Below are 17054 nucleotides of genomic sequence, written 5' to 3' on the forward strand. Positions count from 1 at the left end.
CGAATTAAAAATTACTTCTTCCTTATCCTTGCACATAGCCACTAATCACTCCTACTGCCAGTACTTGGGAACCTATACAAAATATACAAATTTTAATTGAAAAGTTTGATTGGTTGAAGATAAAACAAGTCAGGAAAAAATATAGTGGTTTTCATTGTGTTGCCTCAAAATGTTTGGAAAATTATTTAATTATTCTAAGTAGCTGCTTAGAAAAGTTTTTTCATTTCATTAACAGAACAATTTCTTTTACTGTTGAAAACTGAAGACATTCTGAAAAAAAAAGTTGACTTAATCCTACTAAAAATTTGTTTGGGTTCATTTTCCCTTCACATTATGGGTCCTTTTTTCTATTTTTACTTTTGGTTAAGGACAGGAAAGAAATCTCCAAATAATTCACCAGATCAGAAGTATTAATTTCTTCCCAACTCTACTCATTCCAGCCTATACTTTCCTTAGCTCTGTGGTACAAATATCGGCACAAACTTGTTGCAAAAATTCACAGAGCAGTCATCTTTTAGATGAAACAAAAAAAAACCCAAACATTTATTCTCAGCTGGTGCAAACCAGCTTATGTCCTTGTATTTGTGATGAACTATAGTGATACAGCTGAAGATATGGCCAAATGCATTTCATATGATTGGTATTTAAATTCTCCTCTGAGCTGCAGTTATGTTCCTGAATTCAGAATTCACCCCAAAGTACACGGTATTCCCTGGGTGGTTTTCTATAATGTTTATTATTCCGAACTTGTACAATAGCATAGTATGTGTCATATTATTCAATGTTTGGGATCTAACCCACATCACACATGAAAGTGAATCTCACTGCTAAGAAATACCCTAGCTCTCAGAGGTGCATGTCGTCTTTCTTCTTCACTTCAAAAGCAAATAATGAGGCAGGCAAAAAGGCTGAGTGTTTCAGAGGCCGTGCATTCATCTACATATTGAAGGGAGATCAGCTTGGTATCCATTTTCTTAGGCTGTTCACTACAGAGTGAAATCCTGACATGCAAACTGAATTCTGAGTCAGGAGAGGACCTCTTACTAGGTAAGCTCTGAAACCAGTGATTGTTGTTTTTTGGTTTTGTTTTTGTTTTTTTTAATGGGGCTAGGAGATACAGGTTACTGTTTAATATTAGGCACAATTTAGCGCTAAGAAAGTTCTGCATGTTCTTAGCACAAGGAACCTTCCATAAGTAAACAGCAATGAAAACCATCACAACAATAGGACATGCTGAAACGGACCATGCACTGTTGTTAGCCATCAGGTACGCCACCCTCATCTGGTGATCTGCAGAATTCAGATGAACTCAAGCTAACCTACGAAACAGCTCCGTGAGCCCCAGCTTACAGGAAAGAAAGGTTATGTGGGGAAGCCTCCTGTAATACTTCCATTATCCAAAACATATGTGACTCTTGTTTTAACACCTTTTAAAAACAATGCCCCTCTTAGGTGTCATGCTCAATAAAACACTTGTTCTCCAAAACTCAGAATGAATTAGAGAAAGAAGGAGAAATAAAACCCACACTTTTTATCATTACATTTTTATTGAAATTTAAACACCCAAGTGAAAGAGATTTACATAAAAGAATTTGACCTACACGATATACCATACATGACTGAAAATTGCTTTGCCGTTCTTCATAAAGTCTTAGCTTGACTGGCAGATAGAATGTAAAAGCAATATGTGAGCTCTGCTTTCATTTAAATTTGCACTCTTACGTGTCAAATAGCATTATATATTTTTGCTTAGTATTGTACAACAGCAAGGACATTAGTTCAGTACCCTTCTAAAGAATAACCCAACATATGCCAAAACAGACAGAACTTTGGATTCTGTACTTAACCTTTTATATAGTCATACTTTCAGAGACTTAAAACAAGCAGAAGTCAACGGATATACTTTTGCTGAAAGTCAAGGGCACTTGGATCATATTTTTAAATAGAGTTTTATTTATTTAAGGAAACTTTTAGACTATCTGTAGACTTCAAAGGAATTAGGCATCTAATTTCACTAAGCAAATTTTGGAAACCCACTTTTCCTTGACACAGAGGTCCAAGTCATAAAACCTTTTATACTTATGTCATACCAAGAGTGTGATCAATATAATTTCATCCCATGTTTATCATAATATTGCTTTCAGTGTGATAAACAGATAATAGGTAAAAATTTCAAATTGCCTTCACAGTGGAAACATAATGATTTTTATAAAAAATAAACCAGATAATTTCATTCAAAGCCATTCTCAAAAATCCCACTTAATTTAGAATTTTTGTTTCAAATTTCCAAATTTTTTTCTGCAAATTATTCAAACCAACAAAAATTTCAGCCTGCTTTCTAATTCTAATAAAGACAACTGTCAGAGGAAAGCTGAACTAAGCTACAAATCTTTCACTATGCTGTTCCAAGACTTCCAATTAACTGACAACAGGATGAAAATGCAGCAAGGAATGACCCGAGCTGATATGTGCTGGAACTTGTAGGTCTGGAGGCATGCAGAAAAGTTGGCATGGCAGATAAAGCTGAAGAACTTGTTTTGAAAATGGTTGCAATGGATGAAATACAGCATAAAGCTTTACTTGATATCACACAGACCCATAAAAGAATACATAATTCTCTGAGAATTATGCATGAAACCACTACACTTTTTACGGTTTACTCAACAATATTTATTTGGCATGTCAATAAGCATATTGAGTAAGCCTCTGTCAGTCCGTAAAAACAAAAACTATTCCTAAAAGTAGGGGGGTAGGGGAAATTCTCATCAGAATAGTGGTGAGAGAATATCCTCCGATAAGAATAACAATAAACAACCTTACTAACTTGGCTGAAACAAACAAATAAACAAAACAAACAAACAAAAAAAAACCCAAACAAACACAAAAAACCCAACCAAACAAAAAAGACTATGAAAAGTTTGATGCAATTAATTTATCCTCTGCGTGTGTGTGTGTGTGTGTGTGTGTGTGTGTGTGTGTGCAGGGAAGTAATACTTCTGTAAGAGAAGCAGGCATGAGCTAGGGAAGTACTAATAATCATTTCTAGGGACAGGGCTGGAGAATGTGAGGACAGGGCCAAACAAAAGGTACAAGAGTGAGCAGGCAGGACAGAGACCTACTTGTAAGCTGCCAGACTTCATCAGTAATGAAGCTGCTTGGAAGAGAACAGCAGCAGAAGGGAGCAAAACTTGCTTGTGGCAACTGGCAGAATTGAGCCACTTCAAGCATAGTCTTGGAAATAAAGCTAAAAATGGACGTAACATGAGAGCAGGGAGAAACAGAAAGATACTACTGGACACTAAAGAAAAAAAAGCACAGAAAGATGTGTAGCATTTTCTGAAATATCAAGATTGAATCATGTTTTGATTGGTGTGTCACTATTGAAAGCATGAATATTTTAAATTATAAAGGTGTTCACTTTAGATCTGATACAATAATATACATATAAAACCAATGTACACCAGTAAATGACAAATATTATAATAAATGAAGGAATAAAGTCTAAATGTTCTAAAAATATGACATCTCTATAAAAATGCATACCTGTAAGAAACTGGAATAATAAACCCAAACTATATACTTGAAAATATTACTAAAAAATAGAATGCTAATTTGTTTTAGCATTTTCACATCCAATGTTAGTGCAAAATTGCCTTATTTGACCAAATATTCTAATGGGACTAAAACTGCATTTTTTAATGGAAAATCGTTTCACTGTATTTTTTTTAATCCCATTAATAATGTCTTCTTTTAAAGTGGTGTTCACGTAGGAGGTCAAATGGGGATTTAAATACATAATCATGCATTATTTACCTCAGCATTTAAAGTCAAGGTTATGAGAAACCTGTTTGCTAAAAGAACGTAGTAGCTGCATCTCATGAACACTGAAATATTTCATTTGCCTGTTATTTCAAAGATTCAAGTTTGCTGTTTGTAATTAGCCCCTTGGTCTACTTTGAATTGCTTTTGGTTGTTTTTTTTAAGCTGGGGTAACAATTTAGAGTCAACTATTGAAAAACAAATCCTAACATAAATTCTTTTGCTCAGCAGTAAAAAAGCAGTCAAGAAAGCAGTCTCCTTGGGTGCACCCACATGACTGGATTGATTATTTTTCTGTAGTGCTCACTGCTACCATACTAAAATGATGCTCACAAAGGTCAGTCAACCTTCACAAGGTCCTTTCTAACCAAGTCCAAGATAGGAAAGTTTGACTGGGTTTTCTGGCTTTCACAGGTATTTCTTCAGTGAATCTTCCTTTTCAAATTACCAAGTCTTTGTTTGTTTCTTCACTCTTTATAGTAATTGTTTAGAATATCTGTGTGCATCTCTCTGTGTGAAACGTGGTAGGTTACTGAGAAAGCTTGTCTTTAAAAAAAAAAGTATCATGCCCAGTGGTATCTTTTAGACAGTGAGTCTCTGTGTCTGTCCATCATAGCCAAACCCCTATAATCTCTAACTCTTTATACATCTATCCCTTCTAGTCTTGTTTTTTGTTAGTTGCTGTGCTCCAGAGGATCAAAGCTGTCTTGATGGATCACAAATACAAAGCTGTATCTAGGTTAAAAAGTCATAAAAAGCCACATGATGCACGTCTAACCCACTTGTTAGCATGCCTCACAGGTTCTCCTGTGAGCCGTACCCCTAGAGGCTATCAGCTTCTCATGGTCTCAGCTGAAAAGCTCGGGATCAAATTGCTGAGACTTAGGCATTCAGCTTCTGAGATTCCCTGGTTTGTCTCCAAACCTGTCAGCGAATATTGTAGCCTTCACATAAAAAGAATGGATCTGAATTTTAATTGCTCTGTGCTTCACATGTTTGGATCTGGCTTCTTTGGATTTGGGGAAATAAGTAAATCATTGTTCAATATCTACTATAATCAGAGAGAATAATGTCTTATGTATTTCTTGTATTTTCACATCCTTATGAAATTCAGTGCATGCTTTATACCACTGTTTCCCACCTATCCCCAGTACATTGTCCGGAAAGGCATCTAACATTTCAGATCAACAGCTCAGTGAGATCGAGCTTTGCATGTGCCGCAGGGGCAGTGGCTCGGGTTTGACCTTGGTGCACTGCTATAAGGCTGCTGCAACCGCCTAGGTTCTGCCTGTGCTATCCCCGTCCCTCTCTTACTATCCTTATATCATTCCTATACTTCCTATAGCCTTACTGTTACTTCCCATGCTATTCCTATACTACTCTATCAGTACGGACAAATAACAAACATTAGGATCCAAATCTTATATTTCCCCTGGAATTTACTTGATAGAAATTTCTCAGCCGTTTTGGAAGAGATATGTAATGAGAAAATACCTGGAGAGATCTGCTGAAATAACAGTTATACTTCTGAGGAATATCAAACCTCTGCATCGTTTGATCCCTGTACAAAAGGTGGGAAAGGAGATTTACCAGAGGAAATCAGGAGGTTAATTTTTCTTTTTTCTCCTCCTCCTCTCCTAGTAACACCTGCTTCTTTCTTTCCCCATGTCACTTCTGTTGCCTGCAACCACATCACTGTGTAACTCCCTCCTTTTAGGTCAAGGACTTGTCTGCCTTGATATCAATATTAATAATTTCTACTCTTTACAAAGAATGGTGTATATGCTGGGTGAAGGACTTTTTTAAAAGCCAAATTCCTTAAAAAACTCATGATCCTGAGGGACAGAGCATTGTTTAGTGAAAGGAGTGGACCTGGAATAGATGACTTCTAAGCTCTGAAAATTTAATTCTTTAACATGGAAGCAATTCAATTTGTGCGATGCAGTTTACCCACTTGTGGAATTAGTCTAATAATAATTAAATGTGCTGTATGCAATCAGATCCTGAATTAAAAAAAAATATTCAAAACCTTCATCATAAGGAAGTGGAACTTATCTTAGAGACTTCAGGTTTGGGGTGTGAGAGAGGGAGAGAAAGGACAGGTGGCAAGGAAGTTTGCATGATATAGAAGAAAAGAATGTATTCACTGAAGCTGGTCACAAAAAATACTCCTTTTTCTTTTGGCCAGAACACCAGGATGGAGGGTAGTGCAGCAATAAATTATAATATCATCCAAACCTTCTCTGGAACTTTTGTTGCATTGCTTGATTTCTTTGGGGCTCCTATTTGTTATCTCAGTGGGTACTCTAATCTAAACTACACCAAGTATTCACAGCATCACAGATCCTCCAGCCTTTGTGTCCACAGCTGAAATCTCTCTCAGGGAGCATGTAAGCCAAGGGGCTTCCCTGCATACTTTCTCAGCTGATTCTTATATGGAAAAAAAAAATTTGCACTTTAAAAGCTAGATAACATGCACTCATGTGCCTTATGGTGCTCTCATTATATAATTTTATTTAATAAAATCCTGATTTGTTTCATTTGTAGAATCAATCTGTAGTTCCAGAAGTGATATGTTGGCAAGAGGCACACTGAAAAAGAGGCAATTCACAAAGTAAATCCAATGAACAAAGGCAAAACCAGACAACAGACAATTAAAAGGACCTGGTTTTATTCTCAATTTCACAGGAACAAATTCTGTGAAGGTATTTTGCAGTAACAGATATCCTGCAAAAATACATTGAAAATACCCATTGGGATGTCTTCAGTAAGGCCAAGATTCTCCCTGCTCATTTTAGTGGGATAGCTACAGTGATATATTTTATTACTGTGACTTTAATTCCCAGAAGTCCAATTGTATCCCCATTTTATTTGAACTGTGAAAGTTATTACCAATATTTTGGGTGAATATTTTGATTTTTATTCATATTATTAAGGGATTGGGTGAAATAACATAGAAAAGATAGACAATTAAATCTTAATTTTCAAGAAACAGGAAGATTTAGAACAACTTTCAGAATAACCTATCCATAAAAAGGGAAGAGATAATGTTCAGAACCATCCATATATTGAAATGGCAAGAATTGTGCCAGTCTTTCTGGAAATATGTCAATGCCACCATGCACAGCAAGTAGAATGACACCAGTCAGAAAGGATTTTTGCAATGATCCCCCTTAAGCATAGACAGTTTGTCAGCTGTTCAAGTTTTTCAGAATATGTATGTAATCTCAGATGGGGACAAGATTTTGAATTAGTTAATGTCCTTACAGCAGGAAAATAGTCTGTCTTGCAAATGTACTGTTAATATACACTTAATTCAGAGAGTTGTATAATACATGCATATGCAGGTAGCTATGTACACAAACGGCAAGTAAATCCATTTGGATCTAATACTGCTGTATCTGATTTTGGCAGAGATTCCTGGATTTTTCCAGTGTCTCATGTACTGCAATTCCCAGCTCTCTCTCAGTTTTGCTATGTTTCCTGCAAGTAATGTATCCATTTTTCAAGTCCCAAACTCACAGATTCCTATTATACTTGCAAACAGCCAGCTAAAGTACATCTGTTCTTTTACCGAGAAATATGGGTTTACCTTTTTATTTTGCTATGGCATTGACTGTAGCATACCAAAATATATACCAAACTAATTGTATCTATATTCTATTACCTTAAACACTATATTTTAGTAAGAAAACACATACTCACAGATACGTATCTAATTTAATCATTAACATGTTTTGCTAAATAGAACACATTTAGGAAATAAATGTATGATACTTATACATTACACTAGGATACTCGTTTTAAATACATGTAGGTATACAACTGACATTGATGGAAAACCTTGGAGAAGTTTTTTTGCTCACTAAGAACAGATTTGCATGATGGTAAACAGTTTCTCCATTACTGCTGATATTAAGAGACTGTATTCATCTACTTGACAATTTTGTGTCCCTCTCCCCCTCCTTGTTTCTCCCTGTAGCTTGCTGGACTGGAGAGTAAAGACCCTTCGTTTAGCTGTCATCCAGACCCAGTGTTTTATCCTGACACCCAAAGTTAATTTAGAAGAATAAGATTATTGCAATGCAAAATAATTCTTAGTATCTGAATTTAAGGTATGCAAAGTGTACTGCAATTTTAATGACTTGATTGTTCACATTTTTCTTCAGTTGCTGCAGAACACTTTAAAACATATGTTTTAAATTACATAAAAATATATGTAATGATGGTGAACTGAAAGCAAGACAATCTGGAGGACAAAATTCCCCAACAGCAACAAATCTGGAATGGTGTTATTGTTATGTTCTTGTATTCTGAAGTTTGTTTTCTGTTCAGTTTCGCATTTGTTGGTTTCTTTGTTGGTTTGGGTTTTGGTTTGTGGTTTTTTTTGAGTAGGAAAAGATAAAAGAGGAAAACTTTCTATTAAAATAATATCAGACAAATTCAAGAGTAAATCAGAACAAAAAATTAACCACTCTTTATTTTTACCGGCCAAAAAAAGTGTGAAAGTTTGGAGGTTGTTAAATTTCTAACATACACTAGATTTAGTGGCTTTCCCTGTTTATACAGCTCTGCCACTATCAAAGGTTTTACCAATAAGTATACATGGAATTACAAATGACTGCATTGAAAATAGTCTGATATTTGGTGTGTCTGTGCACTCTACCGGACTATTTATTGTGTCACTACGCAAAACCAGAGGGTTTCAAAACTATCCATCTTATCCCTAGTTTCGTGACTCTGTGCTTAGCATGTAAAAACAGGAGCTTAACAAACGAGGAACTACTCATTCCCTGGAGAGGAGAGATCCAAGGGGAGCTCCAAACCCCTGTCAGAAGATGGGAGCTGAGATGTGTTCATTATTTTGAGAGCAAAGCCTACTGTTATCCACAGATGTCCTATTTACCATCGCCATCCAGCAAGATGTTCAGTGTTAACAAAACTTCAATGACAAGAGCAAATGATTCAGATTACCGTCCTAAGCAGCCTTCTGCAGTCAGAAATGGCCCAGAAAAGCCCTGCTGGGCTTGGAAGAATTTTGCCTCTATTCCAGTTTAACAATGAGCCAGAAAGGAGACATTTGAAGCAATAAAGTGAGGAACAGATGGGTGAGCCAAAGGTTAGTGTTAATATGATCCTCTGAAAATTATTTCGATGGTCATCATTACCACAGGCTGACACAACAAGAAATGTCATTGGAAGAAACAGGGGAAAGTAGTACAAGCACAGAGGGATATAAAAAACCCCAAAAATAAACAAACAAAACAAACAAAAAAAAAAACAACCCCAACAACAACAACACAAAAACCACCAAAAAAACAAGAATATGTACATATTAATTCATAAAATGAATTTCATGCACCTTCAGAGCTACTAATTAGAGATGTAGGTGGTCTCTAAAGTTATCTATAACAGAGACATCTTTAGTAAGGACATCCTAATTGGAATTCCCATTGAGCTAGAGCTGCTAAAACAGACTCATAGGTTTCAGAGGATATTAGTTGCCTTAGGTAGAAATGCATTTTGTTAGACAGCTCTCCCTGAGAATGCTTTGCCCAGCTCTGGTGTGCTTTGCCTCAGGGTTGTGATATGCATTACCATAGACAAGCACAGTTGTCTCACTGATTCATAGATTGTAGTGGGGGCATGATCCATTATCCTAATTACCATGTTGAAAGAAATATTTAAGAAACATATAAAAAAATGTCTTTTTAAGCTTCATCCACAGAAATTCATGTCTAGCCAAGTGAATGAATGCACTGAAGTTTACTGGGAACCTGATTTTATACTCATTGGCACAGATTATAATTCCAGTGAAGTCTATGGAAAGGTGCCAAATTACACTAGGTGCAAAAAACTAGATCTAGCTGCACATTTTATATTCTTCTTTTTCTTTCTGCCACTTGAATGAATGTACACATTAATTACATCCAACAGCCCTATAATAGAAATAGCAGGTTTGGGGTTTTTTTGGTTTGTTGTTGTGGTTTTTTGTTTGTTTGTTTGTTTGTTTTAATTGATGACTGAAGGAAATGGCTCTTGGTAAAAGGTATAAAGAATGAAATATAAATCCATACAAACCTTCAGAATACAACAATTTTCATAATGAGAGGAAGAATCAAATATTTATTATTCAGACAGTTTTGGAGGTCACTAAACTTTGATAGTCAAAACCTCCCAGAAACAGACCCTGTTAAGAGACATATTGGGCCTTCAGATGAAAAGAACTGGTATTCCACTTCCTGGAACCACAGTGTAGGAGTGAGAAAATGTATTAGTTTCACCTAAGAAAAGTGAAAAAAAGCAGGAAGGGCAAAATTACAAAGTTCACCTTAAAAAGAAGAAAAGGACAAAGAAGGGCAACTAGCCATGAACAGAAACAACCCCATTGAAACTATATATTGTCCCTGACTTTTCTCTCACTGCATTTTATGAAGATGTTGGCTTTCAGAACTCTAAACTCAGCCTTGCCCTAAACTCTCCTGTAATCTTTGAGCGATCATAAAAATGCTTGCAGGTTTACAGCATTTACAAACATTATCCAAAAATGCTATGCCAATTGGCCACCCAGCATCTTATTTGAAAAGTAATGCATATTTCTCCATGGAGTGTCTGAGACATTAAAGACCCTTTGTTCACTGACTAAAAGAGTAGAGAAAGAGGCAGGAATGTCTCCAGTTTCTGATGCTGTTTCTGTATTCTGTGAACAATTGCAATCTGAATCAGCACCCACACCCCTGGCTTCCCAATCTGCTCAATCATTTATATACACAAAGAGAAGAAACTCTGTATACTTTTATTATGGCTTCAGATAGAGAATGCGTTCTTTTATCTTTCCTGCTAATTTATTAAGTAATCCAATGGCAGTGAGAGTATTTTCCTCACAGCATCATTTAGACACATTAGAGGTACAGCAGCTAAGAAAAAAAAGACAAAACTACTTAAGTCTTAAATGACTGCATTAGTTTCCAGTCATGTTCTTATTTATTTTAGCTTTACGATATAAACCTGTTCTCAGAAGCAATTCTTTCCTATGATTCTGTAAAAGTAAGGGGCATATCAGCCTCTATAATCTGACACAATACAAACCCAACAGACTGTGACACAATCGGTCAAGTGCACAGAAAGGGACTCTTTCCTTAAATTTAGTATTCAGGATCCAGAGGAATTTGGAGCAAATAAAAAATCTCTGCCATTAGATTATTTTATATCTCATGGGAAAGACACACAGACACCCCTTTTGTCAGATAATGTGGATCTTTCCGCTCCAAAAAGTCGAGGTTCCCAAAACAGCTAAAGTATAAATGCATGCAAAAATGTGCCTTTCAGAAAACATGGGTTCCCAAGGGGTGTCTCTCTTCCAGAGGTTATATCTATATACAGGATAAAATTTCTGTAGCGTTCCTGTCCTTTCAAATGATTTCAGGACTCACAGGTATATATGAAATACAGCCCATTGAGTGTCAGCTGAGGCAAACCCTTTGTTCCCCAATCCAACCCCTACCCCTGAGATCTAAAGAGATAATATTTCACCAAAATATTCCCCTGTTGTTAAATGTTGTCTGAAAAGGGAAAAGAACCCCACTCAAAATAATGAAAACATAACAGCATGACTCTGTACACCCAAAAATTCTTCACAGTCTACTTGAACTTCTGTAGTTATAAAAAATATCAAATACTGCTCCACTGCCACAAAAACAAAAGCAAACAAAAAACCACCAACCCAATCACCTAAACCCCCCAAAAACCCAAATAACAAGCAAACCAACCATCCAGTGTCAAAACTTGACCCTGCACTGGTTATAAGGTTGATAATAAAATCAGTTTACATTTTTGGGTAGTTTTTCACAAATACACATTTTGAATATACAATCATGTCATCTAAAATTTCCGATGGCAATTTGTGTAAGGCCAGCCAGTCCAGGTTATCATGTGGCACTCTCGTATAGCATGGTTCATCTAGCACAGTGGAGTTTCTTTCTGCGCAGGTGAGAAACAGTTAATCTCTGTACAGCAGAACAGGCACCAGAATTGAAGCTGACCTTGCTTATAGTCTAGGTATTGACCTGAATGTTCATGAAGTAGAGTCTGTGTGTTATGAAGTCTCATATATATCCTGAGATCAAACATTTTCTTTAGTCAAATAACACTGTCATTTGGGAAAGCTCCTGGGGCATTTAATATACTAGAAAATTCATATCACTCTTTGTAAACCACACTTTCCAGTGCTAGAGTCCTATTTACGGAGTAGTATAGATGCAATGAGTCTTGCTGAGAGGGATAATGTCAGACAGTTGCTTCAGCCAAGCCTTAGTGGTGTTTTCTCCCTTGCCATTTTGAGTCTGGCCTTTCTAGTCTCTGGGCTTCAGTGCAGTTGTACTTGTGTTATCCATAACAGCTTTACTACTAAGTCTGCCTCTGGAAGCAGCCAGCAAAACCTACAGTGAATCAAATCTCACATGCTTGCACTGCATAATTTTATTTTATTCCTCTAGCATCCAGACAGCAACTCTGGTTATTTCTGAACAAGAACTATGCAGAAAACAAATTATATATATACATGTGTGCACGTTTTATACACATGGACAAGTACATACAACCGTGTACTCATTTTTAAAAACAGGTGGTATGTTACAGTTAAAATGCATCGCTGTTTTATAGCATTTTCAGTGAGGGAAAAACATACAAAAGCTACCAAAAATTATAGCATCTATTTTCTGGAGATATTGACAAACACTGTTTAATTGCACTATTTCAGAACCATCTTTAACTCTGGGCTGGGACCATAAAGAATGATACACACACTCGAACCACAGAATAGAGGCAAAATAAAGAACAGTGCCTTTCCATCCCAGTAGAAACTCAAAGGAGCACAATTCCGGAATTGTAAGGGTTGGGCAAATTGTCTCACCAACTTCTTTTTTTCTGAGACTGCCTAAAAAGTGACTATTTAGGCAAAAGGGAAAACTCTCAAAGGGACAAAAAATAAAGAACTTAAATATTTCAGATTTTATTCTCAGAGCCCACATTAAAGGTATGTATAACCAAAAAAAAAAAAAAAAAAAAAAAAAACAAAAAAAAAACCCAAACAAAAAACCTCTGGAAGCAAGTTATGCTTATAAATGTGCTATAGTTTTATTTGGTGCACCTCCTCCTTTCCAATGCCCATAATTTCTGTGACTAGTTGAAAATACCTAAAATTACCCTGATAAAAAATGTGTTCCTAGAGGCCAGCCTAACCAAGTTCTTTCTTCTCCTTGCACAAAGCAAGAATGGATCCTCAACAATAATTCCCTACTTAATATGCACATTAAAAACATGAGATGAGCAACAATGTTTACATTGTTAATTGTAAACATTGCTAATACTGGTGATTCTGGAAAGGATGGCTCAGGGCACTTCATACCTAATGTTATTGCTGGTCTGCAATATACCTATAGTTATGAGAACTTGCAGCTCAAGAAGAAGATTAATGGTGTTAATTAGTTAGCAGTTACATATTGCACTATATTGTTTTATTTTTAGTCGTATAGATATACTACCTGTCCAGTTTAATATGCCCAAAAATTTAAAAAAGAAACACGCAGTTGCTTTGCATATGTTTGAGGAGGTATAAGAGTAAAATGTTTAACAAAAGAAGGGACTATCCACTGCACGCATGAAGTGAAAATGAGGCAAATCTCTCTTTAAAAGGGTGCTTGAAACATAATTCTCAAACTTATCATGCAACAAAGAAATATGATGAACGGTCTGTGTATGACTCCTGTGTAGCAATAGGGGCCAGGTTTTAGCCTAAAAAGAAAAAAAAAAAAAAAAAAGGTTGTAGCAAGAACTTTAGTGAGCCTTAATAAACTGAGCAAGTTTCTTTCAAATTCTTTTTGGTCATTGTAAGAAATACCCTGTTCCCAACTCTGAATCATACTGCCATTTGTATCTTCTCCCCCACATACCTCCCACTCTTTCAAGCTTGAGGAACTTGAAGCTGAGGGATAATTTTGTTATATTTCATGGTTTAGCTAAACTAGAGAGCCAAAGAAAAGGAAGATTACCAGTTTATATTACCTTGACTTGGAGTCTGCCTGATTTTAAGAGAAAGGCATGACAAAAGAAGTAATAACCTGTAAGAATATGATTTTTTTCCAACTTATTTTAGGATGTATCACATTTTCCTATGATCTATGAAAAATTTCCCCCTTATTCCTCAACCCCAAATCCGTTTCATTTTAATGTCTTTGAATTTCCTGGTCAACCTATTATTTTCAAAATGAGATGCACTCTTCTAAGTTCAATTCATCCTTAAAGTAACTAATTAATTACCATTCAGAGCCACTGCATATCAACTTTAACTGACACATTCCTTTGAATTAACGCACGTTAGTTGAAACTGGCATTTTTTGCAAAAAAACAATATAGTGAACCTAAAAGCAATCAGTGTTTGCTGCTACCACTGCAGTCAAAATACTGAGTTATATTGTGATGTGAGGAATCATCACCACATACGAAAGTTTTGCTTCTGCTTGGTTCATTTTTTAAGTTTTCTTATTACTCTTGAATTGTCTAGAAACAGACCATCGGGGGGGTGTGGGGGGTGGGGGGGGCAAGCAGGTAATAAGAAGAACATATTTAACTGTCAGAGTATAGGCATGTTTTTAATTCAAGGCATGGTTTTACACCATATTTCTTTAGCCTTAGAAGATAAGCTGCAGTAGCCTCAAGGCTAGCACAGAACCAGTAGCTCATTCTTATATTAGCACATTTTATGTTCAAATAGATGAAAGCATCTCCTTACCATATATGAGTGATTCTTAGAAATGCAGTTTTATGTGTCCAAGACCTTTAAAGGAAGATGTAAACGGATGGTGGAGTACGACTACGTTATACACTGGAGAAAATGGTAGCAGCATGAAAACTGGCTGTGAATGAACTGGCTCTGCCACTGGATGTAGTGTCTCCATACAGAGCGGTGGTTTGTCCTTGACTGTATTACCCGATGTGCCTTGCTTTGACCTTCACAGCCAACTCCCCATTCCTCTAGTGAAGGCTGTTGTTGGTTTACCTTGTTTTCTTGTTTGCTAGATTTGCAGATACTATCTATAGCAACAGTTAAGGCTTGTTCTCATGTTAATCTTTTCTCTTTCTTAATGTCACCTTAGCAATTATCTCTACCTTTCAGTATAGTAGAGCTATGGAGGCTTAAGGAGTTGCTATGACCCCTGCCACTGAAATTCAGAGTAATACAAAGGTTTTGAAATCTAGGCTTTTACTTTGGATCCTGATATTTGCCATACAGAATAAGCGTGTCTACATTTCCTCTAAGATCTTGTATGTTGTCAGTGCCATTGTGTTGAGTTAGTTCTAGGCCTGGTCCTGAAACGTTAAATTTCTGAAAGGCAGAGAAAAAGCTGCCCTGCTGCTGAATAAGTGTCCTCCACTCATGAGAATTTCATTGCAAGCTGCACTGGAACCTTGCAATACTCTCGCTCTTTACAGTTCAGACACTTCTAGATAGCCTGTATTTCCAAGAATTAATAACTAAGCATCAAATCAAATGAAGGGGTGAGTACATATGTGGTGAGCTAGACATACATGTGCCCACACCCTTTTTAATTTAAACCTCTTTTAACTGTATATATATTAATAAGTTCTAAATGTATGCACTTTCACCTAAACTAATATAACTTAATACCAATGCATATTTATTGTTATTAGATTTTTATAGCATTTTTCCTGTATGGCACCTCGTAGGCGTTAAGTTAGCTGAATTCTCTGAAAATCAGGCTGTTTAAAGAACAATAGGTCCATTCACAAGCAACATTAACTGCTTAGAAATTTATAGCTCTTATTTACACTTACCTTGTCTAATATAGGTAACATAAATCTTCATTGAAACCAAGAAATTAATGTATTTGGGTATAATGAAACAAGAAAATACCTGAGATGCTTTTTTGTGTTTCATAAAAATGGTCTTTAGGCTTGGGTGTAGGCAAAAGCAAAAATATTCCTATTAAATATGAAATGTAATTTCTGAAAATAGGTTTCTGTAATAAGTTTTCATTTAACTTTTTGTTCTCCCTGCTCCTCCCACCCCCCTCATTTACAGTGTTTAACAGTGAAAGCCTCCAGTGAAGATGAGCTAGGATCAGAAGAGGAAAATCAACCTATTATACTGGAGCACCGACTCTGACAGTGTTATAAATGATGGCAAGGCTCCAATTTTTAAAATTGTTTCATTTAAAATCTAAACATTGAATCCCTGTACAGTGTTTAGAGGCTTCTCAGCCTTCTCTGATTCAATTTAGAGGAAACATTTATGGGGTTTAAATTGTTCCTGGCAATTCTGAGCTCTGTTGCATTTTAAACAAATGTAATTTATACAAAGCTGTGCCACATATAATCCCGAGAAATCTAAAAATATCAATCAAATTTCATTTGCGAACCAGTTTTACTAATAGTCAGTGGTTCAATTGTTTTCCCTCTTGGAATAAAGGGTAGTTTAAAACTGATAACTGTGAAATACACATTTTCAACAGTACTCCTTCTCATATAGAATGACTAAAAGACTTCTACAATCAAGTCAAATAAACTTTTCAAATGAGCATGTAGATTTCTTGTTCCATTATTATACTTAAGTTCAATACAGTAATCAAAAATCAGATGTGTTCACCATGGCAGTATCTGGGTACTAAAACTTTTGGGTTGTTTCCTTTTTGTCTTTTTATTTTTTTTTTTTTTTTTAAAGAACATACAGAAATTCAGTAGCTGTGTCCTTCTGTTGTAGAGATGTTATAATTAAATACCAGATAGTCTATTCTCAGTGTGTCAGCACTATTTGTTCTCCTCATCATTATTTTTTTCTTCTCTTAGCAGTTGCTGTACTATTCTTATTCTATATACGCCTATAGCTGAAGTGACACAGCTGTGGTAAGTTCATTCCATTTATTGTAATTTTTATGAGTGTTATAAAGGGGATGGATCTGTTCTAACTCAAAATATAAAACATATACTTGTATACACACATTAAAATACCGGCTAAAGTTTGAATACAGAGTAACACAGTCCTATTCTCAACACTTTACTGGCAAATTTTACACTCACGTCAGTTCTAATTATATAGTATGTCAATAGCTGTATATTAACTTAAAATATTTCACCTTCCATTAGCTTTTTTACGTCTTTATTTATCTTACCTTTTTAATACTTTGCTTGTCCTTGTTAAAATTTTCTTTCTCTTTTCT

This window comes from Falco punctatus (genome assembly GCF_963210335.1).
Source record: "Falco punctatus genome assembly, chromosome: 5".
NCBI classification, from domain to species: Eukaryota; Metazoa; Chordata; class Aves; order Falconiformes; family Falconidae; genus Falco; species Falco punctatus.